Raw genomic sequence first — 26609 nt, forward strand, 5'->3', positions numbered from 1 at the left:
GCTTTCAGTCCTGTCCATGAGCAATCTGCATCAATGTAGGGTAAGGTTGCCGCGCCCGCGCCCATCTCCCCCAAGTGTTTTTTTTACTAATCTGCTTTTCAGCTGCATTCCATTTCTCTGTTCGCTTCTCAGCCTTCACCACATGTTTGTAGGACTATCGGTAAAAAAACAAAAACTTCTATCAGACTTTCTAACTTCTCATGAGATCTCAAGAAGTTAGAAAGACTGTTGGAACTTTTCTTTTTTACCAATAGTCCCAAAAACATGCAGCAAAAGCTGAGAAGCGAAATGAGAAATGTAATGCAGCTGAAAGGCAGGTGTCAAAGCAAGAACATCCAATGTTAGCAGCATTGATGCCTCAGAGTTCTTTGAAAAGCACATCCATCAGAAACGTGACAGCAGGTTAGTAAAAAAAATGTTTGCGGGAGGTGAGGGCATCTGGGTGGGGGCAGGCACAGCAACCTTACCTGCATGGTGGCGGGAGGATGGGTTGGGTGGTGGTGGGCAAGGCGTTGAGGTGGGGGCTGGCAGGCCGACCAAAGCAGCAAAGATCACAAAGTTGAAATTGATTGACCTTTTCCCCCCCAAAAAAACTTCCTTTGTTTCCTTGCATGTGGCAGCGGCAACGGATCATGAAGGAGAAACGGTACAGAGCTGGGAGTCAGGTAAGAAAAGACAGGCAATTTTTGGGGGGAGCAAGGATTTCTTTCCTTATCTGCCCCACTTGATCTGAGGCCGCTTTCTGCTCAGACGCATTGCTCTTGCCAATGGCCCAACCACCTACTTCAGCACCCTCACTCCACGAGCCTCCGGCACTCCACCTACTGTTTTGGTGGCTCTGTAGGCAGAGCTGCGAAGTTCTCTTCTCTGACATAGCCACCAAAGCTTTAGCCCAGGGGTCCTTAAATTATGGCCCAACCTATCTTTTTATCTGGCCTGCCTCAACATCCCAGACAAGCCATCCAATCATGAAGAGAGTGTGGGTGGATGGTGGCAAGAGCCCTAGCCACCGGCAGGATGGCAAGTTCGGCATTGGTATGTGCCCCATGGGAAAGAAGAATGAGGTCCTGCCAGGCAGGTTCTTCTGCCCTGTGATGGTCCAGAATGCCAATCAAGGAGAATATTTCTGGCTCAGAGTTAAAATAAAGGGTCCTTAGGGACGGTGTCTCTGAAGATGGTGGTTTTCTTGCAGACGTTTCAGGACTCAAAGTGGGATAATAAGTGAACTAATGATGTTACCTAGTTTGGGTCATGAGACATCTATAAGAAAGCCACAAAGCTCAGAGGACCAAGGAACCCACAACTGCCCTCCTCCTCTTCTTTTCATCTCCTCCACTCCACAAACCCCATTCTCTTCTGGCACTGCTGATGTTACCTAGTTTGGGTCATGAGATGTCTGCAAGAAATGCTGAATGGAAATGGCACCCCTGCCCTGCCCCCTGCCTCACCTCACCCTGCAGGACGAGCCTCCTGCCCACTGTCCCACCTGCCAGAGACCCCCTGAATCTCCCCCAACCATGCCCGGGACCCACAGGCATCCCTCCCCATGAGCAACATGACCAGTCTGTCATGACCACTGCAGCCATGTCCACTCAGTGGCTATGCCCACACAATGGGCCACGCCTACCCAGCACCCAACGATAAATAAGTGGGTTTTGGGTTGCAGTTTGGGCACTCAGTCTCTTACCAGAGATACCGGAGGAATACAGGGACCTTGCTGAGGTTTTCAATGAGGAACAGGCAGATGAGCTTCCCCCCCACCGTCCCACTGACTGTGCTATAGAATTCAAACCTGGGGCAAAACTCCCAAAACCCAGGATGTATGCCATGAGCCCAAGGGAAATGGCAGAAATGGAAAGATTCATAAAAAAAACTTAGAAAGGGGCTTCATTGAGCCTGCCAGACCCAAAGTGGCTGCCCCAGTTCTGCTCAGGGAAAAGAAGGATTGTTCTTACCGCTGTTGTATAGATTATAGGAATTTGAATACAATTAGTGAATGCAATCTGTACCCCTTACCCCTGATGAAGGATATGCTATCCCACCTATCGAAAGGAAGGATTTTCACTAAACTAGACCTGAGGGAAGCATACTACCGCATTAGGATTAAGGAAGGAGATGAATGGAAGACTGCATTCAACTGCCCATTGGGTTGCTACCAGTTCAAAGTACTGCCATTTGGACTGCAAGGGCCCCCCGCAGTATTCATGCAATTAATTAATGACGTGCTAAGGGAGCACCTTTATAAGGGGGTCCTGGTTTACCTGGATGACATCCTTATCTTCACTGAGACCAAAGAGGAACATATCAAACTAGTCAGAGCAGTCCTGAAAAAGTTGCGAGCTGCCCACCTATATGCTAAACTATCAAAGTGCTAATTCTACCAGGAAAAAATTGACTACCTAGGATATCGCATATCCCCAGAGGGCATTGAAATGGACCCTGAGAAATTTAGGGCAGTATTAGAGTGGGCACCCCCCCCCGCACACGGAAGCAATTGCGAAGTTTCCTGGGGATTGCAAATTTCTACCGCCAATTCATCCCTGCATTTGGCCAAATAGCCATGCCCCTGACCCTGACAAACTTGTTGAAAATGAAAGGGGGGTCCCCCGTGAAATCCAGCCAGCCTGTAAAGTGGACAATGGAGTGTCAAACAGCATTTGAGAGGCTAAAGAGACTTTTTTCTGCTGAACCTGTCCTAAAACACCCAGATCCCGACAAACCTTTTGTGATACAGGCAGATGCGAGTGATGTAGCGGTAGGAGCCGTACTATTACAAGAAAATGATGGGGGGGACGTTGCAACCATGCGCATACACATCCAGAAAACTCACAGAAACAGAACAACGCTGGCCAATATGGGAAAAAGAGGCATTTTCGTTGAGGTGGGCATTACTAACATGGTGCCAATTTTTAGAAGGAAATAAAATACCTTTCCAGGTCTGGACAGACCACAAGAATTTGGAAGCACTAAAAATGCCCAGGAAGCTCACTCCTAAGCAAGCCCACTGGTCCCAACATTTTCACCGATTCAATTTCACTCTCAAACACTTACCGGGGGAAAAGAACTTCCTGGCAGATGCATTATCCCGCATGCCCCAATATAACAGCACAAGAGTTACTGACTTTAAACCACTTGTACCAGAACAACAACTGGCAGCACCAGTCACCACCAGGGCACAAGAAAAAATGAAGCCGAAGGTAGATAGCCAAACTGGAATAGAATTCAGGAAGTCTTTGGAAAGTGATGAATGGTTCCAGAAAAATAAACATGTGTGCACAATTAAAGATGGACTGCCATGGGTGGGGGAGAAGCTATATATACCTGCCACACAGAGAATCAATTTCATGCAACTGTACCATGATACAAAATCAGCAGGACACTTTGGCTTTGTAAAAACCTTACACTTAATTAAAAGGCAATTTTGGTGGCCATCTATGAAAAAGGACATAGAAAGCTATGTGGGTAGCTGTCAAATTTGCGCGATGGCCAAAAGACTGCAAGGGAAACTGCCAGGTCTGTTACAACCAGTGGCAAACCCCTCAGCCCCATGGAAAGAAATAGCCATGGATTTTATCATAGAACTGCCAGAAAGTAATGGAAACACCGTAGTCTGGATTGTCACAGATCTGTTCTCTAAGCAAGTACATTTCATACCTTGCCAAAAAATCCCGACTGCAAAAGCATTAGCAAAACTTTTTGTACAGCATATTTACAGATTGCACGGGGTACCACAACGCATCATATCTGACACAGGGGTGCAATTTACATTGGCATTTTGGAAAGAATTTTTATCCCTCTTAGGAACCACCCAAGGACTGTCATCTAGTCACCATCCTCAGACAGACGGAGCTTCTGAAAGACTTAATAATATACTTCAACAATATCTGAGATGCTTTATTAATTTTCAGCAGTCCGACTGGACGGACCTACTGCCTTTCGCAGAAGTAGCATATAATAATGCAGTCCACTCAAGCACAGGTTACAGCCCTTTTCAAGTAGCTACAGGCCAGAGTTTCAACCCAATACCAGAACTAACCCCAAAAGAACCGGTCATCCCTGATCTGAAGGAATGGATTGCTCAACTACAAAATACATGGCCAATCGTTAGGAAAGCATTGGAAGATGCCAGAAAAGCATACAAGACACAGGCAGACAAAAAAAGAACCGATCCCACACCATTTAGGGTAGGAGAGATGGTATATATCCACAAAATACCTGAAATCACTCCAACCCTGTAAAAAACTAGGACCAAAATATATTGGACCCTTTCCAATTAAAAGAATCATAAACCCAGTAACAGTTGAATTAGAACTACCCAAAAATCTTAGACGAATACACCCAACCTTTCACTGCAGTCTATTAAAGAGAGAACAACAATCACCACTACGAGCAAAAATCCCACCACCACCACCCCTCATCATGGTGGAAGGAGAACAACATTTTGAAGTGAAAGAAATCTTAGATTCCAGAAAACACCATGGAACGATACAATATTTAGTGGCATGGAAACACCTCCCCTCATCAGAAAATGAGTGGGTCAACAAACTCCATGTTAAAGCACCAAAGTTGCTTAAGAGGTTTCATACAGAATATCCGAACAAACCAGGCTAACATTTATATATTTTCTTTTCCCCACAGATGGACTCATCTTTTTTCTGAAAGGAGAGCCAAATGTCAGAATCCATTTATATCACATTTCATAAATGTATAGGTAGAACAATGTCCTTATTCTGGGGATTCTGCCATCTCTCCGAGGGGGGGAGAGGATGGTTATTTAAGGCAATCTTCAAACAACAGGGAAACGTTTGAACTGGGGGAGGGAGGGGGAGAGACAGATCTGGATTGCATCTTCATTTACAACTGAAAAGGAAGAAGCAATAACAATAAAAACAAGGAGAGTTCCCTTTCCCATGGAAGGGCCTAACACATAAGTAAATGATGGGAGCCTGACCAAATGGATGAGGGGAGGGGGCTGAAATGGGAATGCTTTATATAGGATTGAAATGTAACTTTGTTAGATTCCGTCTTGTATTGCCACAATCGATTCCATCCTAGTAAACATTTTCCTTTTGGACTAAACTTGCATCCAAGAGTTCTTATTTCCTAAGATGTGGATTGAGGTGGGTCCTGACACTTGATAGATTCTGACCAATTTGAAAATTGTGCATAGTATGATATAACTTACTTTTCAAAAGTTTGGAAGCACTGGGTTGGATTTAAAGTAACTTATCATGGACAATAGGACTTTTATTGTTTGTAGTTGAAGAGATATTTCCACCAATAAGTGGACACAAGATTAACTCCAACATGCAATCGTTAAGGAAACTATGTCTATATGGGGAAAGTATACAGTGAGAGACTTTTGTCCAGGGCCCAGTAAACATTTCTTTAAAATGAATTAGATAAGGGGATAGAAAAAATGCTTAACAAATTTGCCAACTTAATCTTAAGGTTTGAAAAAATCAGGATAAATTTGAACACTGGGATTTTTCCACAAAATGTACTGTAGTTCACTTGCAAGAAATGTAGGGTTCTGTGCTGAGTTACACGTTCATCATTTGTGCACAATTCTAGTTCAAATTTAGTCTTACAATATTCAAAACAAATCATTTTATTTACTTTAAGCCTCTCTAACAATTATATATAGAAGAACCATTGATATACCACATTCTTTTAATTTAATTTTTCAATTCCTTTTAAAGCATCTTCCAAAACTAACATTATGTTATTTGCAAAAACACATAATTTACACATTTCTTTTTAAACTTTTACTCCCATAATCATCTTATCCTATCTTCGATTTCTATTCGGTACTTCAAAAAACCAAAATAATCAAGAGAAGGACAATTTACAAAGCAGTATTAATATTTCAAATGATCTTGATTCTGTCCCTTTGTTAATGCAACCTAGGATTGTGCTGGCTTTTTTGGCTGCTGCTGCACAGTACTGGCTCATATTTAAGTGACTGTCCATTAGGATTCCAAGATCCCTCTTGCAGTTAGTGTTATTAAGCCAGGTTACACCTAATCCATACATGTACAGATGGTGTTTCTTGATTTGTTCCTTTTAATATTTTACAATATTTTGTTAGCTCTCTGTTAAAATATGCTTTTGTGTTGTTGTTGTTAGCTGCGAAGTCGTGTCTGACCCATCGCGACCCTATGGACAACATTCCTCCAGGCCTTCCTGTCCTCTACCATCTTCTGGAGTCCATTTAAGCTTACGCCTACTGCTTCAGTGACTCCATCCAGCCACCTCATTCTCTGTCCGCCCCTTCTTCTATTGCCCTCAATCTTTCCCTGCATTAGGCTCTTCTCCAGTGAGTCCTTCCTTCTCATTAGGTGGCCAAAGTATTTGAGTTTTAGCTTCAGGATCTGGCCTTCTAAAGAGCAGTCAGGATTGATCTCCTCTAGGACTGACCGGTTTGATCGCCTTGCAGTCCAAGGGACTCGCAGGAGTCTTCTCCAGCACCATAGTTCAAAGGCCTCAATTCTTTGGCGCTCAGCCTTTCTTATGGTCCAACTTTCACTGCCATACATTGCAACTGGGAAGACCATAGCCTTGACTATACGCACTTTTGTTGACAGGGTGATGTCTCTGCTTTTTAGTGTGCTGTGTAGATTTGCCATGGCTTTCCTTCCGAGGAGCAAGCGTCTTTTAATTTCTTGGCTACAGTCCCCATCTGCAGTGATCTTGGAGCCCAGGAAAATAAAATCTGTCACTACCTCCATTTCTTCCCCATCTATTTGCCAGGAATTGAGAGGGCCAGATGCCATGATCTTGGTTTTCTTAATGTTAACTTTCAACCCATGTTTTGCACTCTCCTGCTTCACCCGCAACAAGAGGCTCTTTAGTTCTTCTTCACTTTCTGCCATTAGAGTGGTATCATCTGCGTATCTTAGGTTGTTGATATTTCTTCCGGCAATCTCAATTCCAACTTTTGATTCATCTAGCCCTGCCTTTCTCATGATGTGCTCTGCATATAAGTTAAATAGGCAGGGCGAAAGTATACAGCCTTGCCGGACTCCTTTCCCAATTTTGAACCAATCAGTGGTTCCATGTCCAGTTCTCACTGTTGCTTCTTGACCCACATATAGGTTTCTCAAGAGACAAATAAGATGGTCTGGTACTCCCATCTGTTTAAGAACTTGCCACAGTTTGTTATGATCCACACAATCAAAGGCTTTAGCATAGTCAATGAAGCAGAACTAGATGTTTTTCTGGAACTCCCTAGCTTTCTCCATGATCCAGCGTATGTTGGCAATTTGATCTCTAGTTCCTCTGCCTCTTTGAAATCCTGCCTGTACTTCTGGTAGTTTATTTTATTTATTTATTTATTTATTTAATTTATATACCGCCCTTCTCTCAAGAGACTCAGGGCGGTTAACAGGGCAATACGTAAAAGACAGATACAAAAGTTAAAATTATTAAAACATGATTAAACAATGCCCATAGTACAAATTTAAAATTAAAGTCATAATAACAAACCCACCCCATCCCATCAGGCCAGGCCCGCTTCCTTAAAGAGATGGGTTTTAAGGTCGCGCCGGAAGGAGCGGAGGTCGGGCGCCATCCGGAGCTCTACCGGAAGATGGTTCCATAAGTCCGGTGCACCCACAGAGAACGCTCTCCCCCTGGGGGCCACCAGTCGGCATTCTTTGACCGGCGGCACCCTGAGGAGGCCCTCTCTGTGGGAGCGTACTGGGCGGAGGGAAGTTGACGCCGGCTGCAGGTGATCCCCAAGGTATTCTGGACCCATGCCATGGAGGGCTTTGTAGGTCATTACCAACACCTTGAACCTCACCCGGAAGACAACTGGCAACCAATGCAGCTCGCGGAGCAAAGGTGTAACACGGGAGTATCAGGAGACCCCCGACACAACTCTCGCGGCTGCATTCTGTGCCAGCTGGAGCCTCCGAGTGGTCTTCAAGGGTAGCCCCATGTAGAGAGCGTTGCAGTAATCAAGACGAGAGGTCACGAGCGCATGAGTGACCGTGCGCAAGGCATCCCGGTCTAGACAGGGCCGCAACTGGCGCACCAGGCGAACCTGGGCGAACGCCCCCCTAGTTACAGCTACAATATGGTCTTCTAAAGAGAGCTGTGAATCTAGGAGGACTCCCAAGTTGCGAGCCCTATCTACAGGAGGTAATGACTCCCCCCCATAATGAGGGGTGGGATATCCTGAATATCCCGGGATGCCGGTACGCGCAGCCACTCCGTCTTGTCGGGGTTGAGACGAAGCCTGTTCCTCCCCATCCAGACCCAGACCGCCTCCAGGCACCGGGACATCATGTCGAGGGCATCACTGGGGTGGTTTGGGGTCGAAATGAAAAGTTGGGTATCATCAGCATACTGATGATACCCAACTCCAAAACCACGAATGATCTCACCCAGCGGTTTCATGTAGATGTTGAACAGAAGGGGCGAGAGGACCGACCCCTGAGGGACTCCACAAGCGAGAGGCCTCGCGGTCGACCTCTGCCCCCCCGTCAACACCGACTGCGAACGTCCCAGGAGATAGGAGGAGAACCACTGAAGAACCGTGCCTCCCACTCACAGTCCCCTGAGACGCCGCAGCAAGATACCATGGTCGATGGTATCGAAAGCCGCTGAGAGGTCTAATAGGACTAGAACAGAGGAGTATCCTCTGTCCCGAGCCCTCCAGAGATCATTCACCAGCGCGACCAATGCCGTCTCCGTGCTGTACCCAGGCCTGAAGCCCAATTGGTACGGGTCTAGATAATCCGCTTCATCCAGGACCAGAGGGAGCTGATGCGCCACCACACTCTCAACAACCTTCGCAAGGAAGCGAAGGTTGGAGACCGGACGAAAGTTATTCAAAACAGCCGGATCCAAGGTAGGCTTCTTGAGGAGAGGTCTCACCACCGCCTCCTTCAAGGCGGCGGGAAAACTGCCCTCATTCAAAGAAGCAGCTATAACCGCCTGGAACCAGCTTCGTGTCCCCTCCCGGGCTGCATAAACCAGCCAGGAAGGGCACGGGTCCAATAAACATGTGGTGGAGCTCAGCCTCCCCATGATCCTGTCCACTTCCTCCGGAGTCACAGAATCGAACTCCTCCCAGATGACATCGACAAGATCACTCGTGTCCTGATCGTCCGATACTGCCCAGTCGGAGTCCAAACCGGTCCGAATCCGAGCGAGTTCTCGATCCTCATACTGCTGAAGTCTAGCTTGTAGGATTTTAAGCATGACTTTACTAGCATGAGAAATGAGTGCAATGGTGCAATAGTTTGAACATTCTTTGGCACTGCCCTTCTTTGGAATTGGGATGTAAACTGATCTTTTCCAATCCTGTGGCCACTGTTGAGTTTTCCAAATTTGCTGGCAGATTGAGTGTAGCACTTTTACTGCACTGTCTTTTAAGATTTTGAATAGCCCCAGCTGGAATACTGTCACCTCCACTAGCTTTGTTGTTGCTCAGCTTTTCTAAGGCCCACTTCACTTCACATTCTAGGATGTCTGGCTCGAGGTCAGTGACCACCTCATTGTGATTATCTGGGACGTTAAGCTCATTCTTGTATAGTTCTTCTGTGTAATTTTGCCATCTCTTCTTAATCTCTTCTGCCTCTGTTAGGTCCCTGCCATTTTGGTCCTTTATCATGCCCATTTTTGCATTAAACGTTCCCTTCATCTCTCCAATTTTCTTGAAAAGATCTCTGGTCCTCCCTATTCTATTGTTTTCTTCTATTTCTTTGCACTGTTCATTTAATAAGGCATTCTTATCTCTTCTAGCTATTCTCTGGAATTCTGCATTCAATTGGGCATATCTATGTTTTTCTCCCTTGCCTTTCGCTTCCCTCCTTTCCTCAGCTATTTGCAAAGCTTCCTCAGACAGCCATTTTGCTTTCTTGCATTTCTTTTTCTTTGGGATGGTTTTGGTTGCTACCTGTTGTACAATGTCGCGAACCTCTGTCCATAGTTCTTCAGGCACTCTGTCTATCAGATCTAATTCCTTAAATCTATTTGTCACCTCTACTGTATATTCAACAGGGATATGATTTAATTCATACTTGAGTGGCCTAGTGCTTTTCCTTACTTTCTTCAGTTTAAGCCTAAACTTTGCAACAAGAAGCTCATGGTCTGAGCCACAGTCAGCTCCTGGTCTTGTTTTTACTGACTGTATGGAGCTTCTCCATCTTTGGCTGCAGAACATATAGTCAATCTGATTTCTGTGTTGACCGTCTGGTGATGTCCATGTGTAGAGCCGTCTCTTGGGTTGTTGGAAAAGAGTGTTTGCTATGACCATCATATTCTCTTGACAAAATTCTATCAGCCTGTGCCCTGCTTCATTTTGTACTCCAAGGCCAAACTTGCCTGTTATTCCGGTTATCTTTTGGCTTCCTACTTTAGCATTCCAATCCCCCATGATGATAAGGACATCATTTTTGGGTGTTAGTTCTATAAGGTGCTGTAGGGCTTCATAGAACTGGTCAATTTCATCCTCTTCAGCACCGGTGGTTGGGGCATAGACTTGGACTACTGTGATATTGAATGGTTTGCCTTGGATTCGAACTGAGATCATTCTGTCATTTTGAGGATTGTATCCCAGTATTGCTTTTCCTACTCTATGAAGGCTACTCCATTTCTTCTGAGGGATTCTTGTCCACAGTAGTATACCTGATGGTCATCTGAATTAAATTCAGCCATTCCTGTCCATTTTAGTTCGCTGATACCTAAGATGTCGATGTTCAGTCTTGTCATCTCTTGTTTCACCACGTCCAGCTTTCCTTGATTCTTGGATCTTACTTTCCAGCTTCCTATGGAGAAAAAATCTTTACAGCATTGGACTTTCCTTTCACCACCAGACACATCCACAGCTGAGCGTCCTTTCGGCTTTGGCCCAGTCGCTTCATTCTTTCTGGCGCTACTAGTACTAGCCCTCTGCTCTTCCCCAGTAGCATATTGGACGCCTTACGACCTGAGGGGCTCATCTTCCAGCGTCATATCATTTTGCCTTTTGGTACTGTCCATAGGGTTTTCACGGCAAAGATACTGGAGTGGGTTGCCATTTCCTTCTCCAGTGGATCACGTTTTGTCAGAACTCTCGGCTATGACCTGTCCGTCTTGGGTGGCCCTGCACGGCATAGCTCATAGCTTCATTGAATTACGCAAGCCCCTTCGCCACGACAAGGCAGTAATCCATGAAGGGGATGCTTTTGTGTAACCTAAATCAATTTTGACCATTTTATAAAATTCTCCCCTGAATTCATATCTGTTAGATGTTTAGTGCCAGCCATTGGCAGTTCCCCAAAAGGGTCATCAGATGGAGGCAAAGAGGTTTCTTTGCTTCCACTGATGAGCCAAGGGTCTCAGACCCACAGCCCCATTGGTGAGAGTGTTTTATGGTCAAGGAGGGGCCAAGACCCCCCATAAATACCTCTGCACGAGGGGCTGCTCTTTGTTCTTTCTCCAGTTCTAGTTTCTAGTCTTCTAGTTCTATCTCTACTCCTTCCTTCTTTAGTCATGTAATACTAGCTTGTTTTGTTTTATTTTATTTCTCTCTTACATGCAGGCATGAATGCTTTCATGCCAAGTATTTATTTCTCTTTGATCTATCATGAATAAAGCTAAATATGATTGCATCTCTGCGTGATGCCTTTGCTTGGAAGCTCCTTTAACGATTCATCGTGAGAATACCTCACAAGTTGGTAGTCAGAGCATGGTTTAAAGGAAAGCTTCCAAGCCAGCCAGGAACTAGCCAACGAGATGTCTGAAAGGCCCAGCTCCAATCCATTTATAACAGATGGCAGGACTTCTACTATCGTGACCAGAAGTCATCGATCGAAGACAGCCTCCCTGCCTACATCCAAGACTTCAGTTCCTGAGGCAACCTCAGCTGCAGATGAAAGCGCAAATGACCTTCATCCCGTCAGAGGATCCAGCAGAGCATCTGGGACCCATTCACATGCCTCTCTACAACTGAACGCCACAGAGGAGAGCATACAAGGTTTGCAGACTGTCCAAGATTGCTCAGATGCTGCAGAGACGGACCTGGCTGAGACCAAACGCCGCGTGAGTAAACTGACTGCACAGGAACGTGAAGAGCTGCTTAAAGAGATCCTTGCAATGCAGGGGAAAGGGAGGGGGAAGGCAGCCCAGGAAACCGAAGACACCACGAGGCTCCCAAATATGGCGCCTGCCACCCTTAGTGACCCCGGGACCCCAGGGCTTTTGGCGCGAACCCCCCCTCCCAGCCGTGAGCTACAGCTTCCGGGGGCAAGCGGAAACAAGATGGCTCCGCCCACGTGGTCTGGCACAGGAAACAAGATGGCGGCCCCCACTAAATCTAACAAAGACTTGACTTCTTTAAGTCTGGAAAGCCAGCAATCTCTGGCTTCCAACCAAAATAGCCTGCAGTCCCTGGCATCCAGCCTGAATGACATGCAATCCCTGGCTTCCGAGCAAGACAGCATGCATATTCCTGATTTCTCCCCCCCACAAAGCCTAAAATGCTATGATAGCAATGAGATTTGCCCAGCCAAAACTGTTACAACGGCTCTCCAGACAGCCATGCAAGCTCTGGCCACTGCCTTAGAGGCTAGCAAGACAGCGGCCACACAGACATCGGGGGTGCCCACCCCCCCTCCAAGGCCTCCCATCCTCTCCCCAGAGCCCAACTGCCGGGGGGAATCCAGCCTGCAGCCTCCCAACAATCAACCCCTGCGGCCTCCCACCTTCTCTTCAGGTCTTCAGGGCAAAACAGGCATTGATAAAAATCCATGTGGTTTTAATTCTCGGGAGGATCCATTGAGGCAAGTCCGGGCTGGTAAATCTGAGCTCCGCCCCCCCAGTGCCTCATGGGAAGAAGGGAGAAACCCTGAACAACGCCCTCCCCCGGATCACATGGTTTCCGGGCACGCCCAATATGGAATTGCTAAATAAGCAACAAGAAAAAAGAGTGTCCCCTTTCAATGCAGAAACAGCTTCAGGAGTAAGTGTTTTTCCGCTTCCTTTTACATCAATGCCCATCTCAGAATTCTTTAAATATGGGTCCGAGTTCCTGGTCACAGACCTTCCTAGTGATTTTAAAAAACTGCAAATAGCAGGAGAAAATTACAGCAGTTGGAGTAAAGATATACAGCTATATCTCTTAAAGCATGGGATTCTACAAATGGTTCGAAAACCACCCCCTCCCCCATGGGGACGTCAAGAAGAGCTGCTATACTTGCAGGCTTATTCTGCTCTACTCAGTTCCCTGGATAATAACTTGTTCCCTAGCATCCCAGCTGGTCTCAGAGCTGCTCAGGTCTGGGATCTGTTATTCAAATTATTCAACAGTGATACCATTGGTTCCATCACCAGATATACAACTGAGCTTTATACAACCAAACTGAAATTTGGTGCCAGCATGCCTGAACATCTTGCAAAATTAAAGGCACTCAGGGCAGAATTGATTTCCAGAAATTTTCCTGTGTCTGATGTCAGCATGCTCTCCATAATTTTTACTTCCCTAGACAGGAGTTGGAGCAATTTCATTGTTTCACTCGAAGCGGTCAAGAGGGAAGACATAAATCTGTCCTACCTCACAGGGAGACTGATTGAAGAAGATCGGAGAAGGAGAAATGCTGGAGAATACGCTAGAGTCATCACTCAGCAAGCCAGAAGGGGGCGCCACAACTCAGAGCAAATTAATGCTCTGCTTAAATGTTTCACCTGCGGCTCTGAGGAGCACCTCAAGAAAGACTGCCCCCATCAACATCAAGCCCCTAAACATGGTCCCAATCAAGTAAGAGGGAAGGGGCAAGTAAGGGGGCGTGGCAGGGGCAAAGGACATTCATTGCATACTTGTTCCCTCACCCCCACAACAAAGGCTGATAGCTCCACTGACTTATGGTTACTGGACTCTGGAGCTTCTTCTCACATTACTAATATGAGTCAAGGTTTTAAAAGGTTAAAGAAAATTACCTCATCTGTCAAGGTTGCAAACGGTGATACTGCCTCAGTTGTTGGGGAGGGTTTCGTTTCTCTACCTGGACTTGGGAAAGTAGAGGGTGTCCTGCACGCGCCTTCTATAGCCAACAACCTTTTGAGCATCACCAAATTGTGTGACGATGACAAAGTGGAAGTCCTATTTCGCAAGGGGGGAGGTCATGTCACCCGAGACCAGAAGGTCATTGGAAATATTACAATAATAAATGGCTTGCCATGTTTTTCTCCCAAGGCACCCCAACCTGCCCCAAGGCTTTCCAAGGGCAGTGTGGGCAAGGAGCCTGAATCTCAGCAGGCACCTACACCACCACTCAAAGCAACCAGAGCCAAGAGAGTGTCCATGGGAAAGCCAATGCACAATAAATGCGTCCACCTCATGCACAGAAGGCTAGGACATGCAAGCTTCCCTGTAGTTAAAAAGATGGGAGAGTTTGCTGAGGGAGTCCAGCTCAAGGACTGTGACGTGTTTCTGGACTGTGCCGTTTGCAAGAAAACAAAGAGGAAAGCTGCTCCAATACCAAAGGTGTCATCCCGTAAGACTCAACACCCTTACCAACTAGTACATATTGATTTGGTTGGGCCTTTTACACCATCCCTAGGAAAGAAAAGGTATTTTCTCACTGCCGTTGATGATTTTTCACATTACGGTCACGTGTATACTCTCACAGAGAAATCTGAAGCCTTTGACGCCATAAAGTCGCTGTACAACTTCGTAGAGACCCAGTACAAGACCAAGATCGCACAATTGCAGAGCGATCGCGGGGCTGAGTTCATGTCTCAGAAGTTCCAGGACTGGGTAAGGCATAAGGGCATCCGCCATTTTCTAACTGCACCGTTCACCCCGTCGCAAAATGGTGTACCTGAGAAAAGGAATGGAATCCTGCAAACCATGATGCGTAGTCTGATTGCAGACGCGGGTGTCGCAGAATCATACTGGGGGGAGGCAATTCATTATGCCAATTACACTTTAAACCGCACCTGGAGCAGTGTTGTGAACCAGACCCCATATTTCCTGGTTCACGGTAGGAAACCAAATCTGGCACATTTGCGTGTGTTTGGTTCCTATGCATGGGTGCATATCCCCAAGCAGCTGCGGAAGAAGGGGAAACCTGTTTCTCAGAGACTAAGGTTCTTGGGCTATGCTCCTGGCTCCAAGGCCTATCGTTTCCTGGGAGAAGGGGGCAGGCCTGTGACTTCCCAATCTGCCTCTTTCGAAGAGGATTCCAATTGGACCCAGATCCACTCAAATGATCTGAGCCCATATGCCAACCGACCCAGCAAGGACACACCGACCGCGACATCACCAGAGGCGACCCCGTACCCTGCCACCGACGAAAATGAGGAACAAGATGAAGATGCGTCCAGTCCCACGGAGGAAGACACGCCGTCTTCACCCCCAGCGACACCTCAGAGACCCGCGGAAGAAAAGAGCGGTGAGTGGCAGAAGGTAAGGAGGTCAAAGCGATCCAACAAGGGGGTCCCGCCAAAGAGAATTGACATTGGCCACATAGCGTCTGTCAACAGCGTTGTGGTCACCCCAAAATCCTTCTCTGACATCCAGGAGCTGCCCATCGAAGAGCAAGAGAAATGGCAGCTCGCGATGGAGAAGGAAATGCAGAGCCTGAAACAACTTAAGGTCTTCACCCCCCAGCAACCTCCAAAGGAGAGGAAAGTCATTGGCACAAGGTGGGTTTACAAGGCAAAACCACTTGCCAATGGCCTCTACCTGTATAAGGCCCGTTTGGTAGCCCAGGGCTTCGCTCAGCGTTATATGGAGGACTATTCGGAGACTTACTCTCCAACCGTATGGGCAGAGAGCGTCAAGGCCGCCCTCGTGACTGCAGCCGCTCTGGGAGAAGAAGTCTTCCAATTCGACATCCAGACGGCTTACCTCCACGCCAACTTGGACCGACAGATCTACGTGAAGGCCCCACCTGGCTACCAGCAAGAAGGGGGAAATACATGGTTGCTTCACAAAGGGTTATATGGTCTTAAGCAGTCGGGGAAATTATGGTATGACTGTCTTAGAAAGAGTTTAGAAAGAGTTGGTTTCCATACATCTAATGCAGATCAATGTGTTTTCACACGCAATTCCAAGGGTACCACAGAACGGGTGTTAGTTTATGTGGACGATCTATTATATGTAGGGCCAAACAAGAAAGGGTGTGATGAATTTGCCAAGGCCCTGGAAGAAAAGTTTACTCTGAAGTCTTTGGGGCGGGTTGACAAGTACTTGGGTGTGCATATTTTGGCCACTAAAGGGGGGTTCGCTCTATCTCAAAAAGAAAAGATAGAGGAATTACTGGCCAAATGCAAAATGACAGAATCTAATCCTACGCATAGCCCAATGCAAACCGATTTTTACAACCACACCCATAAGGACGGTCCTGAGTTCACAGATAACACGCTTTACAGATCTGTGATTGGCTCCTTGCTATACATCAGCAATTGGAGCAGACCTGACATAACTTTAGCTGTGAATCTATTGTCCAGGCATGTGGAACACCCAAAGCAATTCCACTGGACTGCTGTTAAAAGGGTGCTTAGATACCTAAAGGGCACAGCTGATGCCCTCCTTATGCTAGAACCAGAGAAGGGGAAGACGGCCCAGCTCTCCGCTTACTCAGACGCAGACTGGGCTGGCGACACCAAAACTAGACAGAGCACTTCCGGTTTCCTCATATTGCTAAATGGCTGCCCAGTACATTGGAATGTTAGGCAGCAAAAATTTATTTCTTGCTCCACGGCCGAGGCTGAATATGCCAGCCTGTCAGACACGGCCAATGATTTGACTTGGTTCAATGAGCTGATAACAAGCATCTGGGCATCTCCCCCTCTGCCCATCCAAATTCTAGAGGATAACACAGCTGCCATTGCAATCTCAGAGGCTTATGCAGTAGGATCTAGATCTCGCCATATAGACATACGCTACAAAAATGTCAGGCAGCTTACCAAAAGGGGTTTTATACATGTTGAGCACTGTAATACAGCTGACCAGATAGCTGATCTGTTTACCAAACCTGTTCCCATTGACCGGCACAACCTTCTGTGTAAGCGTTTGTGTTTGGCCTTCTGAATGTTTTCATACATGTCTATGACACCTGCTCGCCCCTTACATACATTCACTGGTCCCTGTCATTGGCTGGCAAGAAGGGGAATTGTTAGATTTTAGTGCCAGCCATTGGCAGTTCCCCAAAAGGGTCATCAGATGGAGGCAAAGAGGTTTCTTTGCTTCCACTGATGAGCCAAGGGTCTCAGACCCACAGCCCCATTGGTGAGAGTGTTTTATGGTCAAGGAGGGGCCAAGACCCCCCATAAATACCTCTGCACGAGGGGCTGCTCTTTGTTCTTTCTCCAGTTCTAGTTTCTAGTCTTCTAGTTCTATCTCTACTCCTTCCTTCTTTAGTCATGTAATACTAGCTTGTTTTGTTTTATTTTATTTCTCTCTTACATGCAGGCATGAATGCTTTCATGCCAAGTATTTCTTTCTCTTTGATCTATCATGAATAAAGCTAAATATGATTGCATCTCTGCGTGATGCCTTTGCTTGGAAGCTCCTTTAACGATTCATCATGAGAATACCTCACAAGATCCTCCAAAAGTTTAAACAGAAAAGTCAAATTCAAATTGTCATCTCTTCATCTAAATTCTAAAAAGATCAATGTGTCTTATTTTTCATTACAATGTCCTAAATATTCTTATGGTGCAGTGGTTATGTGTAGTGCCCACAGCTTGGAGTTCGACCCTGACAGGATTCAAGATTGACTTTATTATGTCATGGACTCTGATGAGCAGGAACGAGAACAAGCCGAACATGCAGAGGAGTACAGACGAACACATACTTTATTTAAGCAGAAACTGTACTGAGAGATTGGAGTCACCCTGCCTCAATATATAGAGCCAGGCCCTATGGTATTAACCAATCGGATTGAAGCTATACTTGCCGCCCAAAGTTGACCAATAGCAGGACTGGCGCCATTGGTTCTCCAGCAGAGCATGTAGTGATATTGTTGTGACTCAGGGCCAGCCTGTGGGTCCGACAGCCGGCTCTGACGTATCGGAGGACTCAGATGAGGGGGAGGAGGGAGACGAACCGGCTGATGATGGTTTGGAGGCTTTGCAGAGTCCTCAGCCGGGGACCTCTTCTCAGCTGCGTGAGCCCGAGAGTGCGGAGGATGATGACCCACAGCTGGCCCTGTTCAAGGACGCCCGACGCAGGAGGCAGTCGAGCAGGAACAAACAAAGAAAGGCTATGGGACTCCTCGGGAGGAGGCACAGGGAGACCACGCCCTGAGCTCTCTATAAAAGGAGTGTTTGGGGAGGGGCTGGTTGCTGAAAGCAACTTTTCCGCTTGAGAAGACAAGCTCTAGTGTTTTTGTTAACTGCGTAATTAAATCTTGGCAGAAGCCTTTTAGCCTTGGACGCTCTCCAGTCTCTTCTTTCTGATAAGGGGTTTGTTAGAAGAGGGCTGGTTCAGAACAGTTTGCTTTCAGCCTCCCACCCCTTACAACTACGATGGAGCAGCTTCTTGCCGAGAATGCTCAGCTCACCCAGCAACTCACTTTGCTGGCAGCTCAAGTGGGGCAACTACAAGCCCAGGTACATGCTGCACCCCCACCCAGGAGGAAATGTCAGATAGCTATGCCGGATAAATTTGCTGGCAATCCAGAACTGTTTCCTGCCTTCCTGGGACAATGCCAGCTTTTTATCAGCGTGAGAGCTGCTGATTTCCCCACTGACCGAGATAAGGTGGGTTTCGTGTTGAGCCTTCTGTCGGGAGATGCAGCTCGTTGGGGCACGCCTCTGTTGGCACAGCCTAGCCCTTTGTTGGATAACTTTGGGGGGTTTTGTGACCATATGCGCCTCATGTACGAGGACCCAATTAAGGCGCAGACGGCCACCCGACGCCTGAAAGCTTTGAGGCAGGGTCAGCGCCCCCTACAGGCCTACATCAGCGATTTCCGGCTGCTTAGCCAGGATTCCGCCTGGAATGAGGCTGCGCTCGTGGATGCCTTCCAGGATGGCTTGTCGGAGGAGATGTTGGATGAGCTGGCCCGCGTGGACATTCCCTCAGACCTGAATGGGCTGATCCATCTTTGTCTGCGGATCGATGCCCGGCTGCAGCAGCGAAAGAGTCGCCGTGCCACCCCACAGACCCCTGCCGCTCCTGTTGTGCGTGAGCCCCCAGTCCAGAGGGAGGAGCCAATGGAGCTGGGTGCCGCCAGGTCCCGTCTATCGGAGACGGAAATGGACAGACGACGATCGGGGGGGTTGTGTTTTTACTGTGGGGACCCTGGACATTTGGCTGCTTCTTGCCCGAAGAAGCGTCAGCGGGCGTCAGTGATCAAGCCTGCCCCGAGAAAGTCCCCTGCTTTGCTGTCGGGAAACGGCCCGAGCCCGATCTAGACGGTGTGAAAGATCGGGCGACCCACAACGACCACGCCGAGCGACGCCGTTCCGACGGTGCCTGTGAACCTCCACGGCATTTGATTCTGGAGGCACGTCTGATCCTTCCTGGCAAGCCAGAGGGGATTCCGGTCCAGGCCTTAATTGACTCTGGGGCTACCACTAACTTTATGGATTCGGCCTTTGTGGCCAAATGGGCTGTTCCCCAGTGTCCAGTGGATCCGCCCATGCTTGTGGAGACCATCGATGGTCGAGTGCTCCTGTCCGGGCCTATTATGGCCGCCACGCAACCCGTGTGTATGGCCATCAGTACCCATGTGGAGGCCATTCAGTTCTACGTCACTTCGGATCTGCACTTCCCCGTGGTCTTGGGACTGGCGTGGCTCCGGGCGCATGATCCACAGATCTATTGGTCTCAGAACTTGGTCACCTTCCCAAGTTTGCAGTGCGTGGACCACACCCGCCATATCTGTGCCGGCCAGGTGGAGGGTTCCCCAGGGGTTTCCTTGCCTCCCGAACTGTCCGACTTTGCTGACGTGTTCAGCGAGTCAGAGGCGGACCAATTACCCCCGCACAGGCCCTACGACTGCTCCATTGACCTAGTCCCTGATGCGCCTCTCCCAGTGGGGCGTTTGTACTCCATGTCGGAGCCCGAGTTGGCTGCATTGCGGGACTTCCTGACAAAGAATTTGGCTCGTGGTTTCATCCGGCCCTCATCCTCGCCAGTGTCTGCGCCCGTGCTCTTCGTCAAAAAGAAGTCGGGCGAGTTACGGCTTTGCTGTGACTACCGGAAACTCAACGCCATCACGGTGCGTAACCGCTACCCGCTGCCCCTCATCCCCGAGCTCTTGGACCGACTCCGGGAGGCTAAGATCTTCACGAAACTGGACCTGCGTGGAGCTTACAACCTCGTCAGGGTTCGGCCGGGTGATGAGTGGAAGACGGCGTTTGGTACTCGCTATGGACATTTCGAGTACACGGTGATGCCGTTTGGCTTGACCAACGCCCCCGCTGTGTTTCAGCATTTTATGAACGATATCTTTCGGGATCTGTTGGACCAGTTTGTCGTGATTTACCTGGACGACATCCTGATTTACTCCCCGTCGCGTGAAGCGCATCATCAGCATCTCCGTCAGGTCCTGCAGCGCCTCCGGGAACATCGGCTGTTTGCCAAGTTGGAGAAGTGCCAGTTCTACCAGGTGACCATCGATTTCCTGGGTCACCGCATTTCTCCTGAGGGCATCGCCATGGAGCCGAGTAAAGTCGAGTCGTTGCAGAGTTGGCAACCCCCGCGTCGCGTGAAGGACGTTCAGCGACTCCTTGGATTTGCCAACTACTATCGGACATTCATCCCTGGCTTTGCTGCCTTGACAGCCCCCCTCATCCGGCTCCTGCAGAAGAAGACTCGGTTCCAGTGGAACGCCCCCGAACAACAGGCGTTCCAGGCTTTGAAGGACGCCTTCATGAAGGAGCCCATCTTGAAACATCCCGACCCGCAATGGCCGTTTGTCGTGGAGGCGGACGCCTCCGACATTGCCATTGGGGCCGTGTTACTCCAGGCGACGACGCCCAGCGGTACCCTTTTCCCTTGCGCGTATCACTCTCGGAAATTGAACCCCTCGGAGCGCAACTATACCATCTGGGAGAAGGAGCTGCTGGCCATCAAGGCGGCGTTCGAGGCTTGGAGGCATCATCTGGAGGGGGCGCGGCATCAGATCGAGGTCCGGACGGACCACAAGAATCTGGAAAGCCTGCAGACCGTTCGGAATTTGAATCAACGCCAGATCCGGTGGTCCCTCTTCTTTGCGAGGTTTGACTTCCGGGTGCGGTACATACCAAGCGGGCACAACCAGAGAGCGGATGCTCTGTCCAGAAAGCCCGAATACACCCGAGCGGAAGACAAGCTTCCGCCCAGGACAGTGATCCCCGTCGAGTCTTTTGCTGCGGTGCGGGAGCCGGTGGATATATGGGCTCGGATCCGGGAGGCGCAGCAGCAGGAGGCGTGGGTGGCTCAGCGGAAGGAAGAGGTGGGGCCAGATTCGCCTTGGTCGGTCGCGGATGGACTCCTGTATTATCGTGACCGGCTCTATGTTCCAGGAGGGCCACTCAGGGGACTCGTCCTCAGCCAGTGTCATGATAACCCGGCTGCGGGGCATTTTGGCCTGTTCAAGACTCTGAACTTGGTCTCCCGTACTTTCTGGTGGCCCCGAGTCCGACACGATGTCCAGTCTTATGTCACCTCCTGCATTCCTTGCAGGCAGGCCAAGTCAGCGACAGGGGCCCCGCCTGGTTTACTGCAGCCCTTGCCAACACCCAAGAGACCCTGGGGGGCTGTGTCCATGGACTTTCTGACGGATCTACCCCCATCCTCCGGCTTCACGACAGTGTTTGTGGTGGTGGACATGCTGACCAAGATGGCGCACTTCATCCCTTGTCGCGGCTTACCGTCAGCTCGCGCCACTAGTCGCATGTTCATCCAACAGGTGTTCCGGCTGCACGGCCTTCCCGATAGAGTCGTCTCCGATAGGGGGGCCCAGTTTACAGCCCGCTTCTGGCAGGAGTTGATGCGGGCGTTGGACATTAAGGTTTGCCTCTCGTCCGCGCATCATCCACAAACCGACGGGGGTACCGAGAAGGTCATCGGCATCTTAGAGCAGTATCTGCGCTGCTACGTTAACCTGCAGCAGGACAATTGGGTGGACTATTTGGCCATAGCCGAGTTTGCCTTTAACAACTCGCAGCACACCTCCACGCAGATGACACCGTTCTTGGCCAACGTGGGTTATCACCCCCGGTTTTTCCCCCTTTCTCCCGTGGACTCATCGGAGCCGGCAGCGAACGAATTTATGATGGAGTTACAGGCGATCCATCGGTTGGTGCGACGGCAGCTGGAGAAGGCCAAGGCCGACTACAAGAGGTTCGCCGATCGGTCGAGAAGGGATACGCCTCCACTATCGGTGGGGGATCGGGTCTGGCTGTCCACCAGGAACCTACCATCCACTCGGCCGGCGAGGAAGCTGGACCACCGTTACCTTGGACCGTTCCCAGTCGAGGCCGTCATCAATCCGGTCGCCTATCGTTTAACTCTGCCACGTTCCCTGCGCGTGCACCCCGTCTTCCATCGGTCCTTGTTGGTCCCCGAACAACCGGCCTGTCCACTTCGCCAAGCGGAACCTCCCCCATCAGGAACTCGTGATGGAGGCAGCACCCCCGAGTACGAGGTCGCCAGCATCACGGATTCCCGCTGGCTGAAAGGTCGCTTCCAGTACCTGATCGAGTGGAAAGGGTACGGGCCGGAGGACTTCACATGGGAAGACGCGACCGCCGTTCATGCCCCTGCGTTGGTGACTGCTTTTCACGAACAGTTCCCATCCCGACCGCATCCGGATCGGCAGACCCGGGGGAAGGGCCCTGCGGTGCGGGATAGTGTTGTGACTCAGGGCCAGCCTGTGGGTCCGACAGCCGGCTCCGACGTATCGGAGGACTCAGATGAGGGGGAGGAGGGAGACGAACCGGCTGATGATGGTTTGGAGGCTTTGCAGAGTCCTCAGCCGGGGACCTCTTCTCAGCTGCGTGAGCCCGAGAGTGCGGAGGATGATGACCCACAGCTGGCCCTGTTCAAGGACGCCCGACGCAGGAGGCAGTCGAGCAGGAACAAACAAAGAAAGGCTATGGGACTCCTCGGGAGGAGGCACAGGGAGACCACGCCCTGAGCTCTCTATAAAAGGAGTGTTTGGGGAGGGGCTGGTTGCTGAAAGCAACTTTTCCGCTTGAGAAGACAAGCTCTAGTGTTTTTGTTAACTGCATAATTAAATCTTGGCAGAAGCCTTTTAGCCTTGGACGCTCTCCAGTCTCTTCTTTCTGATAAGGGGTTTGTTAGAAGAGGGCTGGTTCAGAACAGATATTCCAAAAGCCCAGTACATAACACCCCTCCCTCCTAAGATCAGACTATAATACCCTTGACAATTGTCAAGGCCCAAAGTAAATAATATTAAACAATACTAAATGTGATGATTTGTAAGCTAAGGTAATTAGAAGTCCTTACGCGACCTTCTCAGACGTGTCTTGTAGAGTGGACTACAAAGATATTAATGAATGATATGACAATGCAATATACTACAAAGAGATAAAACAACATCTCAATGAGTATGCCATACAGCAGTTAAATCTGCCCCCAATTTCTGTAGATAGTAGCAGATTGTCATACAGTTACACATCACTTTATTTTACAACATAGTCTTTAAGATATGCTGGGGGTTTATGTGATCTGGATGAGCACCTAGGGGTTCCAGTCACTTTGTGGTCTACCAGCTTACCCAGTGGGCTGGGTAGACCCATGTCCCCCTGAGCTCTTGTGTCTATGGGAGTTGCATTGCTCTGGCTGGCCTCTTCTGGTGGGCCCACCCCAGAGTCTGACTGTTTAGCAGTGTGCACAATGGTTGCTGAAATTCGGCTGGTTTGCCTGGTCAGGGGTTCCATGTTGCACTTCTGAGCTGCCATGCTCCTCTTCTGGATCACGTTCCACTGAGGAAGGAAAACCTTGGTGGTACTGGTGTGAGCTGGCCTGGATGCCAACTTGAGGACTTCGGGAGGGACTTGTACCAGAGTCCTCACTTAGTGACCACTCTGGGAATCTTTTTCTAAGTTGGTTAATATGCCTTCTGACCAGTTACCTTCCCTCCAACCCCACTTTGTAAGATAGGGGTCCAGATTCTTTGACCACCTGACCAGGAACCCACAAGTTTCCACGCTCATAGTTCCTGGCCCAAACCCAATCACCTGTTTGCAGCCCCCTCAGGGGTTTAGGTTTAGAGGCTTCGTATGCCACTGTCTGGATGCAACCTGTCCAGTTTAGTAATCAATCGCCGTCCCCATCAAAGCTCAGCAGGACTTTTTCCTGTAGCTGTGCAGGGTGTAGTGTGTTGACAGAGCAAGAAATCTGCCAGTCTATGATGCCAGTCACCTGTGATGATGCGCTTGAGCACCTCCTTCATTGTCCTCACCATGTGTTCAGCTTGTCCATTCATAGAGGGGTGAAATGGTGCAGACATAGCATGTGTGATGAGGTTAGCTCTGAGAAAAGCCTGAAACTCAGCAGCTGTTGTGATTCAGGGTCAGCCTGTGCGTTCGGCAGTTGGGTCGGATGACTCAGATGAGGGGGAGGAGGGGGGTGTTGAAGAACTTGCTGATGATGGCTTTGAGGCTCCGCAGAGCCCCCAGCCAGGCCCCTCCTACCTGGTGGAGACCCAGCTGTGTGAGCCTGACAGTGTGGATGAAGATGACCCACAGCTGGCCCTGTTCAAGGACGCCCGACGCAGGAGGCAGTCAAGTAGGAGCAAGCAGAGGAAGGCTGTGGGACTTCTCGGAAGGAGGCAAAGAGAGGCCACACCCTGAACTCTTTATAAAGGGAATGTTTGGGGGAGGGCTGGTTTGCTGAAAGCAACCGCTCCGATAGTGTTTCAAAGCTCCTGTATCTTGGTATGTGTTTTGTTTGTTTTTGTAATAAATTTGGTAGACGTATTCCAGCCTCTTGCCGTTTATAAAGGGGTTGCCTTTTCTGCAAGGCTGGTAGCAGGCTGGTACAGAACAGCAGCAGTGAATTGAGCCCCATTATCAGAAACCAAAACATCAGGCAACCCATGTGTTGCAAAGAGTTTTCTCAGCACCTGGATGGTCCTAGCAGTAGTCATATTAGGGACTGGAACTACTTCCAGCCATTTTGAGTGGCTATCCACTACTACCATAAAAAGCTGTCCTTGAAAAGGCCCAGCGTAGTCAATATGAACCCTGGACCAGGGGGTATGTTTTTCCTCTCACCTATGAACTGGGGCCTGAGGCATTTCAGGCCTAGACCTCTGACAGGTATAGCAACCATGAACTTGATCCTCTACAGCCTTATCCAGGCCAGGCCACCACAGGTAGCTTCTAGCCAACGCTTTCATCCGTACAATGCCTGGATGGCCTTCATGTAAGGAATGTAAGACTATGTCCCTCAAAGTTGTGGGAATAATAACTCTGTTTCCCCATAAAATGCAACCCTTAAGTGCAAACAATTCATGTCTCCTGACAAAATAACTTTGGAACTCAGGGCCTGGACTTTTTTCCGACCAGCTCATGTGTACCCATGACAATACTCTGCTCAGATGTTTATCTGTAGCAGGCTCAGCAGCAATATCCCCAGCATGGAAGGGAAACTCAGGTAAATCCTGAATAGACAATATTTTAGCAGTGGGGGCTGGATCAGGATCCATTAGTGGCAGTGGTAATCTACTGAGGCCATCTGCATGGCCCATTTCCTTTCCAGGTTTGTGAACTAACTTAAATCTGTAAGCAGCTAAAAATATAGACCATCTCAGCATTTTTGGAGACAGTATGTGGGGAGTTTTCTTATCAGTGGTGAATAAGCCCAAAAGGGGTTTGTGATCAGTGAAGACAGTGAAATCCTTGCCATATAAATAATCATGATTTTTTTTTACTTCAGCCACTATGGCTAAGGCTTCTTTATCGATCTGTGCATAATTACACTCAGCAGCAGATAAGGTTCTAGAATAGAATGCAATAGGAACTTGTTCCCCATTCTTCTTAATGTGGCTTAAGACTGGCCACACCCCATAGGGAGATGCATCACATGCATCATAGGTTTAGACTCAATGTAATGAGTGACAGTGGACTTTTCTGAAAGGAGGGCCTTTAGATCCTGGAAACTTTTTTCATGTAATTCAGTCCACTTCCAAGGGGCCTTTTTATCAAGTAACCTGTGGAGGGGCTCAGCTATTGCAGCCTTATGAGGTAGAAATGTGTGATAAAAATTCAGGAAGCCCAATAATGCTTGCAGTTCTGCCCTTGATTGTGGCCTAGGAGCCATTTTGATGGCCTTAACTTTTGACTCAGTGGGGTGAATCCCACTAGCATCAATATGGAAACCTAAGAATTCCGTTGAAGAAACCCCAATACTACATTTGTTTTTCTTTAACTTGAGGCCCGCATCATGTAACCTTTGTAACACAGCTCTGAGTCTGTTGGCCAATACTTCTCAGGATTCCCTGGCAATGAGAACATCTTCAAAATAAGGACAGACACCCTGAATTCCTTTAAGTGTGCATTCCATAATTACTTGGAAGATGCCAGTGCAACGTTAACCACAAACTGCAAGCGTTTGACTTTGAATGCTCTTCTATGAGTCACTATAGTTTGAGCCGCGGCTGTAGCCTTGTCTACCGGCAGCTGCTGATACACCTGCGCTAAATTGAGTT

The 26609-nt window shown here is 48.7% G+C and overlaps 1 long non-coding RNA gene across 2 annotated transcripts in view; it reads left to right on the forward strand.

Annotated features, from left to right (window-relative positions):
* Positions 1 to 276: 276 nt before the first annotated feature.
* LOC310648971 overlaps positions 277 to 26609 on the forward strand; it is an 81096-nt gene continuing 54763 nt past the window's right edge. For both annotated transcript variants that reach the window (XR_014494192.1, XR_014494193.1), the window contains exons 1-2: positions 277 to 402; positions 621 to 665. This is a non-coding gene — a long non-coding RNA (uncharacterized lncRNA). The remainder of the gene's footprint in view (positions 403 to 620; positions 666 to 26609) is intronic.

Source organism: Vipera ursinii, assembly GCF_947247035.1.
Source record: "Vipera ursinii genome assembly, chromosome: Z".
NCBI lineage: Eukaryota > Metazoa > Chordata > Lepidosauria > Squamata > Viperidae > Vipera > Vipera ursinii.